The 16,918-nt window shown below is 43.4% G+C and overlaps 1 pseudogene; it reads left to right on the top strand.

Moving 5' to 3' along the window:
- The first annotated feature begins 412 nt into the window (after positions 1-412).
- On the top strand, positions 413-13,875 carry LOC122541240 (annotated as a pseudogene).
- Positions 13,876-16,918: the final 3,043 nt, after the last annotated feature.

The following is a 16,918-nucleotide window of genomic DNA, read 5'->3' as shown; positions in this document are numbered from 1 at the left end:
GTTATGCAATCTATTTGTTTTCTATTTTGCCGGACCCTGATGATTCACTGAGTCTTTTTATTGTAATTGGACCGATGATATTTTGGGATCAATCAATGTGAAGGTATGTCAATGAACAGGAAAAGGAACTAATACTGAAATTGCAAAAATGCTTAGCTGGTTCGGCAGCATCTGTGGAGAGGTGTCGGAGTTAACATTTTGGGTCAAGTGACCCTTCTTCAGAACGGGTTAATATTAGGAGAAAGTGAGAACTGCAGATCAGAGTCAAGAGTATGGTGCTGGGAAAGCACAGCAGGCCAGGCAGAATCCGAGGAGCAGGAGAATCGATATCAGTTTAATATCAGTCCAAGGCACAGCTGAGACAGTCCGCTGGAAATTAATTTCTCCTCCCAGACTGTCAACTGAAGTCACGATGATTGGACTGATAGTGCTGGGGCTTCTGTGGGGAGAGCTCTCTGCAGGTGAGTAATGGGGGTGTGAGAGGCCGGGGCAGAGCCAGGTTGAGAACTGGGAGTTTAACCTTTGATCAATGTTACTATCAGAATGGTTTATGGGGTAATATTTATCTAATTTCAGGTTTTAAACGTCAGTAACTCCATTGTCTTAAATTTAGGTTAGTACGAGACAACCATAAGGCGAGAACAAAATCTTTATTTGCAAAATTCAAAAGATATATTGACAATTTAAAGAGAGAAAAGTAAAAATGTTAAAATGATAGAGATGTTTTTAAGTGAAAGGAAAAGATAAAAAAGTTAACTTGAGAATTATACCTTTAACAATGTCACGTGATGAGATTGACGTGAATTGTGAAGTTTTCTCCTTTACCCAGCACTTGGTAACAGGTGAACAAATTCTTCTCAATTTAATTCTCTATCATTAACTCTTAGTTCATTCTCTCCAAGCAGCCTAACTGTTGTACACTCATTGACTAACGTAACTGTCTGTTTAATTATGATTGCTGACTGACACACAAGATACTTTCCCAAGTTTGTGAACAATTTCCGCTTCAGTAGTACACCAGGACTCATCAAAACATTTGTATATTGTGGTAGTGTATTTCAATAATGCCTAATAATGTCCAATTCTTTACCCAATTTACTGAGTGTATTGAATACTAAGGCCAAGTAGGAAAGCTTCAGCTCAGCAGCTCTTATTGTTTGCTTGAGATTTGCCATTTGTGGAGTAATAACTCAATGTATATTTACAATAATATATTATTAAAAGATATCATGACTTTACTATAGGTTACATGCCTCGTCATTGCTAATTCATATTAATTAATTCCTTATTTTGAAATTGCTTCATGATCGAGGCTCACGAATCATTTTAGCTGGTTTCACATTTAAGAAACTGACTTTAAAATGTCTGTTGTGTAAGTCTCAAACTGTCTTCTTGCCATGCTAGCTAATTATAACAGCCAGACTATAGAAATAGTGAAATGATTTGTGAACCTGGAGCAGGGATTCCTCTGATGTTGCCGAGCTGGGGAGTCCTGGGGCATTGGTGTCACTGTTGCTGGACCTGGAACACCTCAGCGAGACTCCAGAAACCATAAGAACACTTGAGCCATGCTTGAGATCCTGGCCAATATCTAAAAACAAAAGATGTCAATTTGAACAGACAATGAACCCCATTTAAGTAATTAAAGAACGAACATTTAGTCTACAGCAAAGGCTTCATTTTCATCCATCTACGCACCCAGATTAATGAGTTCAACACATGGTGTGACCTTGAACATTTCTTCCGCCACTCCCATGCCCACACTTTCAACCAAGACACCTGCCCACCCACTGAGGATCTCTTCTCCCACTTCCAACACACAACTATCCACCTGGACACCCCATGCTGGCCTGTTACCCACTCTTGACCTCTTCATTACAAACTGCCGCTGTGACATCAACAGCCTCAATGTGTCCACCGCCCTCACCCACTCCAACCACTCACTCTCATAATGCGCAGCCCTCCACTCCCTCCGCTCCAATCCCAACCTCCACATCAAACCTGCAGACAAGGGAGGGGGGGGGGGGGGTCAGCACAGTAGTAGTGTGGCGGACCGATCTCTACACCGCTGAAGCCAGGTGCCAATTCGCAGACACTTCCTCCTACTGTCCCCTTGATCATGTCCCATCACCAAAACATCATCTCCCAGGCCATCCACAACCTCATCACCTCTGAGGATCTCCCATTCACAGCCTCCAATCGCATTGTGTGTGAATCCAGCACTACCCAATCTACTTTCTACCGAAAATTCACAAACCTGACTTTCTCGGTCGACCCACTGTCTCAGCCTGCGCCTGTTCCAATTAACTCATCTCTTCCTTCCTCGACACTGATCTGTCTCTCTTAGTCCAGGGACTCCCCACCTATGTTCGTGACACCTCCCATGCACTTCATCTCCTCCATGATTTCCGTTTCCCCAGCCCCCGACGCCTCATCTTCACCATGGACATCCAGTCCTTATACACATCGATCTGCCACAATGAAGGTCTCCCAAGCACTCCGTTTCTTCCTCTCACTCCGTCCCAACCAGTACCCTTCCACCAAAACCCTCATCTGCCTGGCTGAACTGGTTCTCACCCTCAACAACCTTTCCTTGCAATCCTCCCACATTCTTCAACCCAAAGGGGTAGCCGTGGGTACCTGCATGGGACCCAGCTACTCCTGCCTGTTTGTCAGGTATGTGGAACAGTCCATCTTATGCAGTTACACCAGCACCACCCCCAACCTGTTCCTCTGCTGTATCGATGACTGTATCGGTGCCACCTCATGCTCCCAGAAGGACGTTGGGAACTTTACCAACACCTTCCACCCCGACCTCAAATTCATCTGGATCATCTCGTACACCTCCCTCCCCTCCTGGACCTCTGCATTATCATCTCCGGTGACCGACTAACTACAGGTATCTACTACAAGTCCATCAACTCCCATCCTCCCTCCTGTAAAAACGCCATTCCTTATTCCCAATTCCTCCACCTCTGCCGCATTTGTTCCCAGGATGACCAATTCCACCTGTGAAAGTCCCAGATAGCCTCCTTCTTCCAAAATCGCAACTTCCCTTCCCATGTGGTTGATGATGCCCTCTAGTGCATCTTCTGTACTTCATGCACCACTGCCCTTGAACCCCACTGCTCCCAATGCAACAAGACAGAACTCCCTCGTCCGCCACCGGTCCTCACCTTCCACCCTACTAACCTCTGCATACATTGCATCATCCTCCACCATTTCCGCCACCTACAAATGGACCCCACCACAAAAGACATGTTTCCCTCCCACCCCTATCAGCATTCCGGAGAGACCATTCCCTCTGCGACTTCCTCGTCAGGGACACACACCACACAAGCCCGCACCTTTCCCTGCCACCGCAGGAAGTGCAAAACCTATGCCCACACCACTCCCCTCACCTTCCTCCAAGGTCCCAAGAGATCCTTCCACATCCATCAGAAATTTACCTGTACCTCTACCAATGTCATCTACTGCATCCGTTGCACCTCATATGATCTCTTCCACATTGGGAGGACAGGACGCCTTCTTGTGGATTGTTTCAGAGAACTTCACTGGGACACCCACACCAGCCAACCCTACTGCCCTGTGACTGAACACTTCAACAGAATGGGAGGGGGAGTTAAGGACATGCAGGTCCTGGGCCGCCTCTACCGCCAAAACATTACCACCCAATGCCTGGAGGAAGAACGCCTTATAATCTGCCTTGGGACCCTGCAACCATATGGGATAAATGTGGATTTCAACAGCTTCCTCATTTCTTTCCCCCCACCCCCCCACATTTTCCCAGTCCCAAGCCTCCAACTCAGCACCGCCCTCCTAACCTCTCCGTCACCTTTCCCATCCATCCGTTCCACTCCCCCCTCTGACTTATCATCTTCTCTCTCATCTTCATCCACCTATCGCTTTCTCAGCTATCTTTCCCCACCAAACCCAATGCCCCTTCCATTTATCTCTCAGCCCCAGCCCAAAAGCCTCAGTCCCAATGAAGGGCTTATGACCGAAATGTCGATTCTCCTCGGATGTTGCCTGACCTCATGTTCTTTTCCAGCAAAACACTCTCGATTAAGGAAGGAGTGTCACGCAGAGATCTGGAGAATAGGGTGGAATAGAAAGACAGCGTCATTTAGTTGGAGAGTGAGGAAAGGAAGTCAGTAGGAATGAAGAATGTAGAAGAATATTGTCATAGTATCCATCTTATTCAGTAATGTTCTTTTTAGGGAAGGAAGACTGATGCCTATTCCTGGTCTCACCTGCATGTGACTCTAGACCCACGAGAATGGGCATGCATTATAACTGCCCTCTGGACAATTAAGGATAGACAGTAAGAGCTCACTATCCAAATATACCACAATCCTTGAATGAATTAAAGAAAAGGCCATAAGAATTGGAAGAGAATATTTATCCCCTTGAGCCTGTTCCTTTTGGCTCTTTGGAAAATCTAGTTATTTTTAGAATATATTCAGGAATTTAAGTTATATCTGTCAGAAATTGGGGTCTCTGTTTGTGAAAGTTATAAAAGCAATCCTGATGTTGGTGACCCTTCACTAATCAATATGATTGTCCACCTAGGATACTCCAGGTCATTGATTCTGTGGGTCCTTATATGGCTGATGATTCCAATCCTAGGGTTCCATCTCTAAAAGCACGTTTGACAGGAGTTTCTGGGAGCTGGAATTGTTCCTTAGTCTTGAAATCATTGGCATCCCTTTCCCCAGTTTCTTTTCCATACTTCCTCTTGTCACCACATGTTCTCAAAGAATTTTATTCCTTCACACTCGTAGAGTCATACAGCAAGGAAACAGACCCTTTGGTCCAACTAGTCCACACCAACCTTAATCCCAAACTAGACTAGTCCCACCTGTCTGCTCCTGGTACAAATCACTCCAAAGTTAGTTTCCTCCAAAATCGTTTTTTCTGAGTGAGGGGCTTCAATGCAAAGATATCTATGTTGCATTTCTTGAGCAAAGACTTCAGCGTGTCTTTGAAATGCTTCCTTTGCCTCTTATTCAAAAGCATTCTTAAGTGGGTGATGATGATTTCTTTTGGCAATAGGAACTCTGCCTGGCCATGTGCTTAGGATGCCAGAGTTGGTTTCAGATTATAGTGGCCTCGATGCTGGCACAATAGGATGTTGATATTAGCACATTTGTGCTCCCAGTTGATGCAGAGTATCTGTCTTGAACAATCTTGATGGGATTTGTCAAGTGTTTTTGAGGTGTGATCTGTATATAGTCCAAAGTTTTGGAGTCATGTGGAAAAGTAGAATGCCTGCCTTATATATGAGGAGCTGAAAAAATGTGTTGCTGGGAAAGCGCAGCAAGTCAGGCAGCATCAAAGGAGCAGGAGAATTGACGTTTTGGGCATAAGCCCTTCTTCAGGAATCAATCCTGAAGAAGGGCTTATGCCCGAAATGTCGATTCTCCTGTTCCTTTGATGCTGCCTGACCTGCTGCGCTTTTCCAGCAACACATTTTTCAGCTCTGATCTCCAGTATCGGCAGTCCTCACTTTCTCCTTTATATATGAGGAACCAGGTATCAGCACTGATATCCTGGTCATCAAAGACTCTCATCCTTAGGAATTGGAAGATAGCCCTCAGAGGTTGGATGGGATGTTGAATCTCAGCACTGATGTCAGTCTTAGATGAGATGTAGCCTCCCAGGTAGGGGAAGTCTTCCACATTTGGGAGAATTCTTCTGTTGGTGTTAATGGAAGGATAGATTGGAAGTTCATCTGGACCAGTTTGGTACAGGATTTGTCACGTGGACGTTCACACTGAGACCAATTCTTCATATGTTCCGCAAAGGCTTTAATCAAGGTTCTCTTCTGAGAAAACTGAGATTACCATTCAGATGGAAATTCAGTTCAAACCTATTGGGAAATACCTGTCTTAATAAAGCTCAGGATCCCATCCTCGTCTTTCACCACTCAGGCTGGGACGAATATGCAGCTGGTAACATCTACACCACATAATGTTCAGGCAATGAGCACTTCAAACTTTCAGCCAGTAGAGAATCTAATCCCACTCATTTTGGGTACCTACACTGAAAAGTTGCACAATGATGACTTGAGGGGTAGAAAGATCATTAAACAGTGGCTTCAGTATAGTTAGCGTCAGAATTGGAATACAACGTTTACAAATATTCCAGTAAAAGGTTTACATCATTGATCTGGTTTCCCACAATTTAGCAAAGTTTGGAATTAAAGGAGTTAATTGACATTATCACCTGGGACCAGCATTATGTGTGTAACTACACCACACAGACTGAATTGGTCCAAAACGACAGCTTGCTGCCACATTGTCAAGGACAGTTGGGGGTGGGAGAAAATGCCACTGTAAACAAAGAGAGAGAAAAAGAGAGAGAAAAGGAGAGAAAGAGAAATAGAGAGAAAGAGAAAAAGAGAGAGAAAAAGAGAGAAAGAAAAAAAGGGAAAAACAGAGAGAAAAAGAGAGAGAAAAAGAGAAAAGAGAAAAAGAGAGAGAAAAAGAGAGAAAAAGAGAGAGAAAAAGAGAGAAAGAGAAAAAGAGAGAGAGAAAAGAGAGAGTAAAGAATATAAACAATATTTTTTTGGCTGTTTCATTATCTCCACATTAGGATGGGATGGACGAGCTTTGATGAGCTTCGATAAGGATCACATGGTGTGGGTGACCCCAGTCCCCTAGGCGGAAAGTATCAAAAACAAATGGGACCAGTTTGTGGTGGACAAGCAGAGGTGGAAGCATTACCTCGAGGAGAAGTGTGTCGAGTGGCTGAAGAAATACCTGGAATATGGACAGAGGGAACTGAAAGTCGGTGAGTGGGTTGGGAAGGATGTAAAGTGGTGTAGGGGAGGTGGTGGCATTGAGAGACAGTGAGTACAGGTAGTTTGAGAGTCAGTGAAGGGTGTAGTGTCCTGGACTCTGTACCTCGAGGTTTCTTTTCATCTCGAGCTCCCTGCACTGACTCCTCTTTCTCTCTCCCTCAGTTGCACCCATTGTGTCCTTTACCCGTCTGGGTAATTCTAACTGGCTGTCCTGTCTCGTCACTGGGTTTTACCCAAAAGCCATCGAGATGATTTTGTGGAGGGATGGACTGTTGATTGATGAGACCCTGTCCACTGGGATCTTACCCAATCATGACAGGACCTATCAGATCTGGAAATGGATAGAGTTTGATCCGGAGGATCAGGCTGAGTATTCTTGTCAGGTGGAGCACAGCGGATTGGAGGAGAAGCTGGTGGTGATTTATGGTAAGACTGATTCTCACTGTTAGAGAGGAACCAGACTCAGATCAGGATTGCAGGAGGGAGAGTCAGTGCTGAGCTGCTTCACCAGAACAGTCCAGGATAGAGAAAGAGAAAACAATAATTGTTAATATGTCAAAGTGCTATGCCACTTATGGAGATTAGTAATTGAGGCATACATCCTGGGACTCTACAGTACCAAGGTATCCTGTATATCCTGGGATACTTCAGGAGAGTGTCACACAATGTATCCTGGAGTATAATGCTACCCCAACACCTGGAATATGCAGGAATATTACAAGATGAGAACATACATTTTATCATTTGACATTACAGTTTGACAGGAGCTACTATCTCCTCTCAGTTCACCAAATTCACCAGAGCCCCACGGACAGCACCTTCCAAACCCACAATGACTTCCACCTGGAAGGACAAGGGTGGTAGATACAGGGGAACACCACCACCTGTAAGTTCCCCTCCAAGCCACTCACAGTCCTGACCTGGAAATATCTTGCCATTCTTTCAGTGTCACAAGATCAAAATCATAGTCTCTTTTTGACACAAAATTATGGGTTTCCTTACACGGACTGCAGCAGTTCAAGAAGCAGCTCACTGCCACCTTCCCAAGCAACTGGGGACTGGCAATAATTGCTGGCCCAGCCGGTAAGAGTGAATTAAAAAAAGAAAAATAGAAGCCTTGAGATATTTTGGAGCTAGACGGTTCAGTGAATTCTGGAATATTAAAGCCTGCCCAGTCCCCATGTGTCCTTGGCTATTACAGTTAAACACCATCCAGTATATCCAGGAATTATAGCCCAGTCTAGTTAAATTTAGTTAAATTAAGAATAAGGTGTTGAGAGTGTGGTGCTGGCAAAGCACAGCAGGTCAGGCAGCATCCGATGAGTGGGAGAATTGAAGTTATGGGCAAAAGCCCTTCATCAAGCTGTCCATTCCCCTCTCACCTATGCCCTTTAGTTCTGGAGTCCCCCATCCCAGCAAAAATACCTTGTCTGTTTATTCTATCCATGCCTGTCATGATTTTATAAGGTCACCACTCAGCCTCTGATGAACCAGGGAAAATAGCCCCAGCCTATTCAGCCTCCACTGATAGCTCAACTCCTACAATCCTGGCAACATCATTATAAATCTTTTCTGGACCCTTTCAAGTTTCACAACATCCTTCCGATAGGGAGGAGACCAGAATTGCACACATTACTCCAAAAATGGCCCAAGCAATGTCTTGTACAGCCACAACACGACCTCTAAACTCCTGTACGTAATGTTCTGACCAATAACGAAAGCATACCAAATGCCTTCTTCATGTCTTATCTACCTGAGACTCCACTTTCAAGGAATTATGAACCTGCACCCCAAGGTCTCTTTGTTCAGCAACACTCCTCAGGACCTAATTATTAAGTGTATAAATCCTGCTCTGATTTGCCTTTCCAAAATGCAGCATCTCACACTTATCTAAATTTAACTGCATGTACCACTCAGCCCATTGGACCATCTGTTCAAGATTTCATTGTAATCTGAAGTAACCTTCTTCACTGTCCACTACATCTTCAAATTTGGTGTCATCTGCAAACTTACTATTTATACCTCTTATGTTCACATCCAAATTATTTTTATAAATGATGAAAATCAGCACTGATCCTAGTGGTACACCACCAGTCATAGGCCTCCAGCTTGAAAAGCAACCCTCCATCACCACTCTCTGTGTTCTATCTTTGAGCCAGTTCTGTGTCCAAATGGCTAGTTCTCCCTGTTTTCTGAGATCTAATCTTGCTAACCAGCCGAATGCCTTACTGAAGTCCATATAGATCATATCCACCACTCCTCCTTCATAAATTTCCTCTTTACTTCTTCAAAAAATTCAATCAAGTTCATGAGACATGATTTCCCACGCACAAAGCCATGTTGACCCTTCCTAATCAGTCCTTGCCTTTCCAAATACATGTAAATCCTGTCCCTCAGGATTCCCTCCAACAACCTGCCCACCACTGATGCCAGGCTCACTAGTCTATAGTTCCCTGGTTTTTCCTCACCACCTATCTCAAATAGTGGCACCACATTAGCCAAACTCCGGTCTTCTAGCACCTCACCTGTGACTATTGATGATACAAATATATCAGCAAGGGGCCCAGTAATCATTTCCCTAACTTCTCACAGTGTTTTGGGGGACACTTGATTAGGTCCTGGGGATTTATCCACCTATTATGCATCCACCATCTACTTCCCCACATTCTACATCCTGGAGTTAACTCATCTACCTGACTGTATCTGTGGGTTTTCTCCCTTCCCATAACTGCAATTCATCACACCCCCTTGCTCCTGTAAATTCCTTTATTGCCTCTTATTGCCAGTCCAACCGACTCATGGATCTCTAACCAATCCATTGCAATTAAAGACACTTCCTGCAGACATAATCATCAGTAACATGGAAACTCTCCCTCAACTCCAACATCCAACAGGAAGAACACATGACTCTACTAAAAGTCATCTTTGCTCCTTCACAATTTATAGACCCATGTCCTTCTCCACAGTAAACACTGGTGCAAAATACTTATTTAGTATCTTCCCCCATCTCCTGCAGTTCCACATATTGGCTGCCTTACTGATCTTTGAGGGGCCCTGTTCTCTCCATAGTTAGCCTTTTGTCCTGAATTTAATTATCAAATCCCTTTCAATTCTCCTTAACCCTATTTGTCAAAGCTATCTCATGTCCTCTTTTTTGCCTCCTGATTTCCCTCTTAGGTATACTCCCACTGCTTTTATACTCTTCACTCAATCATTCCTGTCTATATCTGACATATGCTTCCTTCTTTTTCTTAACCAAAACCTCAATTTCTCAAGTCATCCAGCCTTGGCATTCACCCTAACAGGAATATACTTTCTCTGGATTCTCGTTATTTCATTTTAAAAACTTCCCATTTTCCAGCCATACCTTTACCCACGAGCTTCTGCCCCCCAAGCAGCTTTTGAAAGTTCTTGCTGAATACTGTCAAAATTGGACTTCCTCCAATTTAGAACTTCAACTGTTAGTTCTGGTCTATTCTTTTCCCTCACTAGTTTAAAACAAATAGAATTGTGGTCACTGGTCCCAACATGCTGCCCCACTGACACCTCAGTCACCTGTCATGCCTTATTTCCCAAGAGTTGATCAAGTTTTGCACCTTCTCTAGTAGGTACATCCACATACTGAATCAGAAAGTTTTCTTGTACGCACTTAACAAATTCCTCTTCATCTAAACCCTTAACATTATAGCAGTCTCAGTCTATGTTTGGAAAGTTAAAACCTTCTCCCATAATCACCCTATTATTCTTACAAATAACTGAGATCTCCTTCCAAATTTGTTTCTCAGTTTCCCGCTGACTACTCGTTGGGTCAATAATATAATCCCAATCAGGTGATCATCCCTTTCTTATTTCTCAGTTCCAGTCAAATAATATCCCTGCGTGTATTCCCAGGAATATCCTTCCTAAATACAGTCATAATGATATCCCTTGTCAAAAATGCCATCCCCTCTCCTCTCTTAGGCCACCTTTATATCCTACCTGTGGCATTTGTATCCTGGAACATTAAGCTGCCAGTCCTGCCCATCCCTGAACCATGTTTCTGTAGTTGCTTTGACATCCCAGTCCCATGTTCCTAACCATGCCCTGAGTCTATTTGCCTTCCCTGTTAGGCCTCTTGCATTGAAATAAATGCATTTATCAGTCCTACCTTGTTCTCTGTTTTGTTCCCACCTGCCCTGTTTGACTTGCTCCCTTTGCCAACTGTACTAGTCTTAGATTGATCTCTTTCCTCACTATTTCCCTGGGTCCCACTTTCCTATCTTACTAGTTTAAATCCTCCCGATCAGCTCTAGCAAATCTTCCTGCCAGTATATTAGTCCTCTTCCAATTCAGGTGCAATCAGTCCTTCTTGTCCAGGTGACTTCTACTCCAGAAGAGATTCCAATAATCCAAAAATATGAACCCTCCTCCCCTACACCAGCTTGTCAGCCACTCATTCATCTGCTCTGTTCTCCAATTCCTACCCTCAATAGCTCATAGCACCAGGAGTAATCTAGATAATATTACCCTTGAGGACCTCCTTTTTAAGTTCCTGCCTAACTTTCTCTATTCTCACTTCAGAATCTCATCTTGATTTCCTTCCTATGTCGTTAGTTCCGGTGTGTACAATGACTTCCTGCTGGTCCCCCTGTTTTTTGAGAACATTCTGCACCCTCTCTGTAATATCTTTGATCCTGGCCGCAGGGAGGCAACACACCATTCTGACTTTTCACTGCCGTCTGCAGAAATGTCTGACTGTGCCTCTGATAGAGAGTCCCTGTCACAATCAATCACTTGGAATCTGACGTATCCCACGTTACATTAGAGCTATTCTCGGTACCAGAAACCTGGCTGTTTATGCTACATTCCACTGAGGGTCCATCACCCTCTACATTTTCCAAACCAGCATAATTGTTTGAGATGGGGACAGCCACAGGAGACTTCTGCACTATCCGCCTCATCTTCTACCCATTTACCTGACTGTATCTGAGGCTTTTCTCCCTTCCTACAACCTGCCATCCATCACACCCCCTTGCTCTTATAAATTCCTTATTGCCTCTAATGCCACTTCAAACGATACATGGATCTCCAACCAATCCACTGCAATTAAAGACACTTCCTGCAGACATGATCATCAGTAACATGGAAACTCTCCCTCAACTCCCACATCCAACAGGAAGAATACATGACTCTACTAAAAGTCATCTTTGCTCCTTCACAATTTACAGACTCAGAAACTAGCATTGTCTTATTGCTCTTAAAAAAACACTGATCCAGGTTAACTTAGTACTTACGGCATATATTTTCATGATTTAATCAAGAGACTGATCTCAGTGAATCAAGAAAGAACCCACTCTGTCACTGTTGTAGCTTTACAGCAAGGCTACACTTAAAACCATTCACTTAACTGTTTCTGCACTGTGAGCTCTCTCACACAGATTTCTCCAAAGTCAGCTGTGAATTTTGCTGTTTGTTAATTTTTCCTAGACACACCCTGATGTCCAGTGATACTTGAACTCAAACAGCAAAGGCAGTAACTGTGCAGATTCACTGCTGTGTCAGATAGCAGTATAGGTTTCTTTCTCTGACCATGTGGTCACTGCCTTTATCTGTCTTCCTTCTTTTTAAATCAGTTTGATCTTCTTGTCCCCCAGAGTCCCAAAACAATGCAACAGCTTATAAAACAGTAATTGTTGCTCCTGGAATTCGAGGAAATCACCTCCATCACCTAAAATACCTCAAAAAAGGAGTAGCTCTTGCGGCCATAACATTTTCCCATCTCCAGCATGGATTACCCAGAATCCCAAGCTTTACCAGATGTCTGAATGAGCATTATTGACTCAATGCCATCTCCTGCTTCCTGCTCACGTCCCTGAATATCATTTTTTAAAAAATAAAATCTTAAAATTAATTTTTATTAAGAAACAGCAACACCATGGAGTCTCAGGAAAATGAGACTTGAATCTGAGATGTTCTCTGTGAGAAGAGAGACAGTACAGATAGGACGTTTTAGTCAATTTTTAGTGATAGAAGACAGGAAATTGAGATCCAAAATCCCAAGAAGTAGAGGCTAATGCATCAAATGGTCTGGTCAAGTCTGCTAACATATAATATTCCAATCAGTTAGCGATTCTGGTGATCAGAAACATAATTCGCAAAGTTGTGAATGAGTGCAAGTTGGGAGATAGTCAATAGTCAGGAGGACAGTAAGAGTTTATAGGGGAACATTAACAAGTTTTTAAAAAGAGCAAATAATTGTCAAATGATCTACAGCAACAAATAAATCATGGAGTGCAAACATACCAGTTTCTAAATATTCTGGCACAAGAAAGCAAGACCATTTTAAAAACAAACAAACAGAGGGTTGGCTTGGCTTTCGACAGGGAGGTTTACAGTATCCCATTGAACCTTTTAATTCTCTCTTTATTTGGTAATGCCATAATGCAGAGTACTGCAGACAAGTATCCATGTCCTACAAAGGATAATGAGGCACTGGAGAAGGTGCAGAGAAGATTTACAATGATGGTATCAGACATGCTTGTGTGCTAGTATCAGGAAAGGATTAACAGGTTGCATCTCTTCTCTGTCTCCCCTCTCTCTTTCTCTGTGTGACAGTCCCAAAGTCTCACTCCCAGGTTTCTGTTACTGTCGGGATTTAATTTGGAGTCCTCGGGCTCATCTTTCTCGCTGTTGTGGATGTCGTCATTTACAAGAAGCAAGGTAGGTGTGAGTGAGAAAATGGCAGCTCCTAACTGGGAGTCGAAGAGTCTGAGGAGGGGTTTCTCATAGTGGGGTGAAGAGGCCAGCTTATGTGCAGGTGGTCCAGGTAGGGATTTGTCTCAGGGTCACTGAGTCTGAGATGATACCCTCTTTCTCAGGGTTCAGAGTCTCACATTGTGAGTGTAAAGTCAGACAGTTCAGATTGGGACTGGCTCTCAGTTCAGTGTTGAGCATCAGAAGCTCAGTGAAATGTGGGTAGGAGAGGCTGAGTCTGGGTAAGGAATGAGGCCTCTGGTTGGTGTTGGGAGTGGCATCTCAACTGGATTCACATTCATCTCTCCCTTTCATTTGGAGTTCCCACCTCTCTAAACAGTGATTCTATTTCTTTTCAATCACTGAGCATTCCTTGTTTTATAGAGGGAGTGAAGAATGGCTATAATCCTGCAAACAGTAAGCTGATAATTCAGATATCTCTGGATCTCTGTTACTGTGAGACTTACTCTTTTTTTTCTGTCCGAAATACTCCACAACTTGTGTCTCTCCCTATCTTTGTGATTTTTTCGCGTTACACTTTGTCTTGCAATGAATTTCTTTCTCTTCTACTTTCATTTTGCTTGCTGTACCAGTCTCCATTGTGTCTCAGCCTGTCTGTGTATATCTCACCATCTGTGTATGCGTGTATTTGTCACCATCCTTTTCTCCATGAGCCTAACACTCTGTCTTTCTGTCTCTCATTTCTTGCTATCCCTCTTGAGCTTCATCTCGTCCTGTCTGTCTCTGTTTCACTGTGATATTGAATGGTTTTTAATGCTTCTTCCATTAACAGTTTGCAACAAAAGATCATCCTCAGTCCGTTCTACCAATATCTCAGGTAAAAATAATGTTGTTCAATAATGGGAACAGATATTGAGTTGGTGTTAACTGCGCAATCCAGAGGTTGACTCTGAGGTCTCTTTCTCTCTGTCTCTCTGTGTGTCTGTGTGTGTTTCTCTCTCTTTCTCTTTCTTTCTCTGTCAATTCTTCTTTTCACATGTGTGCTCTCTCTTTCTCATTTTTTTCCCTTACTCTGATAATGAACAGTTTTTAATGCCTGTCTTTCCATTATCAGCTTCTGATGAAATGATATCCTCAGACAGTTCTGTTAGTACTTGAGGTATGAATACTGTTTGTCAATGTTGGGAGTAGATCATTCTAATTGAGATATTGGGGCTGGTGTTATCTGTATGATCTGGAGGGTGGACTCTGAGCTCAGTCTCTCTCTCTCTGTTTTTCTCTGCATGTGTGATGACCAGCTTATGCAATTCGACATTGAGCTTTCAGACTGATCATCTGGAGATGCTTCTCCTGTACAGATCTGAGACTTATGATACCTTTTGAGTGATGGGGGTTTGGGTTACAGAGACATCTCATCCTGGATATGGCCTCCTGACAGTTACTCAACCTCCTTAAGGGAGTCAATGTTCTGAGAGTTCTCACTGCAGTTGTTTCCTGCAGTTTAGTGCTGCTCTCCCAAGATTCTGAATTACTAGGTGTTTGTGGAATGCTGTGTGTTGGGTGGGGTCTGGATCTGATGGAGAACTGAGCAATTAAGGAGACCAGATCATGAGGTTTAGGATCTTGGAGGGAGTGCAGTGTGGATGGACCTGAATGAAACCTGGACTTCAAGGGTCAAATTGCAAAAAGATTGAACAAGTCAGGGTTTTTCCCTGAAATGTAGAAAGTTAGGGGCTGATTGATGCAGATTTTTAATCTATTAAGAGAAGTGGATACAGTTGACAGAGGGAAACTGTTTGCACTGATCGAGAAGACTCGGAATTGTGAGGGAGGAGGGAAGGCAACAGCCTAATTAGAACCAGATGTATCAAGAATGACACAAGAAAAATTTTTCCCCACATAGGGTGGGAAATGGTTCAAACTTTCTTCCACAAGAGACAGTTATTGCAAAATTGAAGCAAAGTTGATAACTTTGAACAGAAATCTATAAATCTGCTTACTAAAGGACAGATGGAAGGTGGGGGAAATGGATTGATGTAACAGATCCCCATGATCTCATTGAATTGTGGAACATGATTGAGGGGCTGAACAGCTTCATCTTCCTCTGCTGCTCTGAGAAGTGGATTTTAGTAATGTTTGGGGAATGGAGTTTTGGGTTTTGCCGCTGATGTTGGTGGGGATGCTTCTGGGTTTCCTGTGCTCTGTAACTGTTTCTTTCTCTTCCACAGTGGCCTCTGATGATATCGCTGGAAGCCATATTTCCATTGCTGTGAATAATCCTGTAACTTGATCTGTTTCAATTTCTGGAGCGATTTTGCATCGATGATCTCGATTAATGAAATGTTTGCATTTTGTTAATTGTGTCAAGAATCTACAATGTTTGATGTGATAAGGAGAGTGCCACATTTGGGCAAGTTGGTGGCGCAGTGGTAAGGTCACTGCCCTAACAGTTCAGAATTCCACGTTAATGCAGTGGGGTCACAGGTTCAAATCCCACTGTGGCAGAGGTGAAAAGTGAATTCAGTCAAATTTAGAGTTAAGAGCGAGCCTAATTGTAACCATTATTGTTTGTTGTAAAAAGCCATCTGGTTCACTAATGCCCTTCCAGGATAGAAATCCTGACCTGGTCTGGTCTACAAGTCACTGCAGAGCAAGTTAACTCTTAACTGCCCTCTGGACAGCAAATGCTGGTATTGCTGGTGATGACCAAATCTCAGGAAACAACTTTTAATGTTGGATAGTGGGATTATTTTTCCTGAGCAGAAACTTCTTCTCTACAGGACAACACCCATTGGTCATGCCCCATGCACTATACTGTCAGTCAATTCAGCACGTACACATGGTCCCTTCATCAGCCTTTTGTCAGTGGGAACGTCCCAGAAATCAGTTCGAATATGCCTGCATCTTAAATACCATTTTTTATGTCCTTGTTACACATTGAGACTAGAGACTGATTGATTGAAGGCAATCATTGCCATACAGTAGTATATTCTGGGCAAAAGTGAGGACTGCAGATGCTGGAAATCAGAGTCTAGATTAGAGTGGTGCTGGAAAAGGACAGCAGGTCAGGCAGCATCCGAGGAGCAGGAAAGTCAACATTTCAGGCAAAAGCCCTTCATCAGGAATGAAGGTCATTCCTGGTGAAGGGCTTTTGCCCAAAACATCAATTTTTCTGCTCCTTCGAAACTGCCTGAGCTGCTGTGCTTTGCCAGCACCACTCTAATCTAGATAGTAGTATAATCTGTTCAATGGCAAGAGATGTTGTGAATCCATCTCCTGCCCAGGTCATGCTGTAGCGTCAGGCTCTCTGACTTCAGCTGTTTCCATCTTCACACTCTTATCAATTTGTAAACTTTCTGGTGCAAATCTTCATTAAAGAGGGGAAATCACAGTCTGCAGCTCTCCTGTCTTAGATTCAAG

The sequence above is a fragment of the Chiloscyllium plagiosum genome, chromosome 37, assembly GCF_004010195.1.
Source record: "Chiloscyllium plagiosum isolate BGI_BamShark_2017 chromosome 37, ASM401019v2, whole genome shotgun sequence".
Taxonomy (NCBI): domain Eukaryota; kingdom Metazoa; phylum Chordata; class Chondrichthyes; order Orectolobiformes; family Hemiscylliidae; genus Chiloscyllium; species Chiloscyllium plagiosum.
Note: the sequence above shows the minus strand (reverse complement) of the source record. Positions and strands in the feature narration are given on the sequence as shown.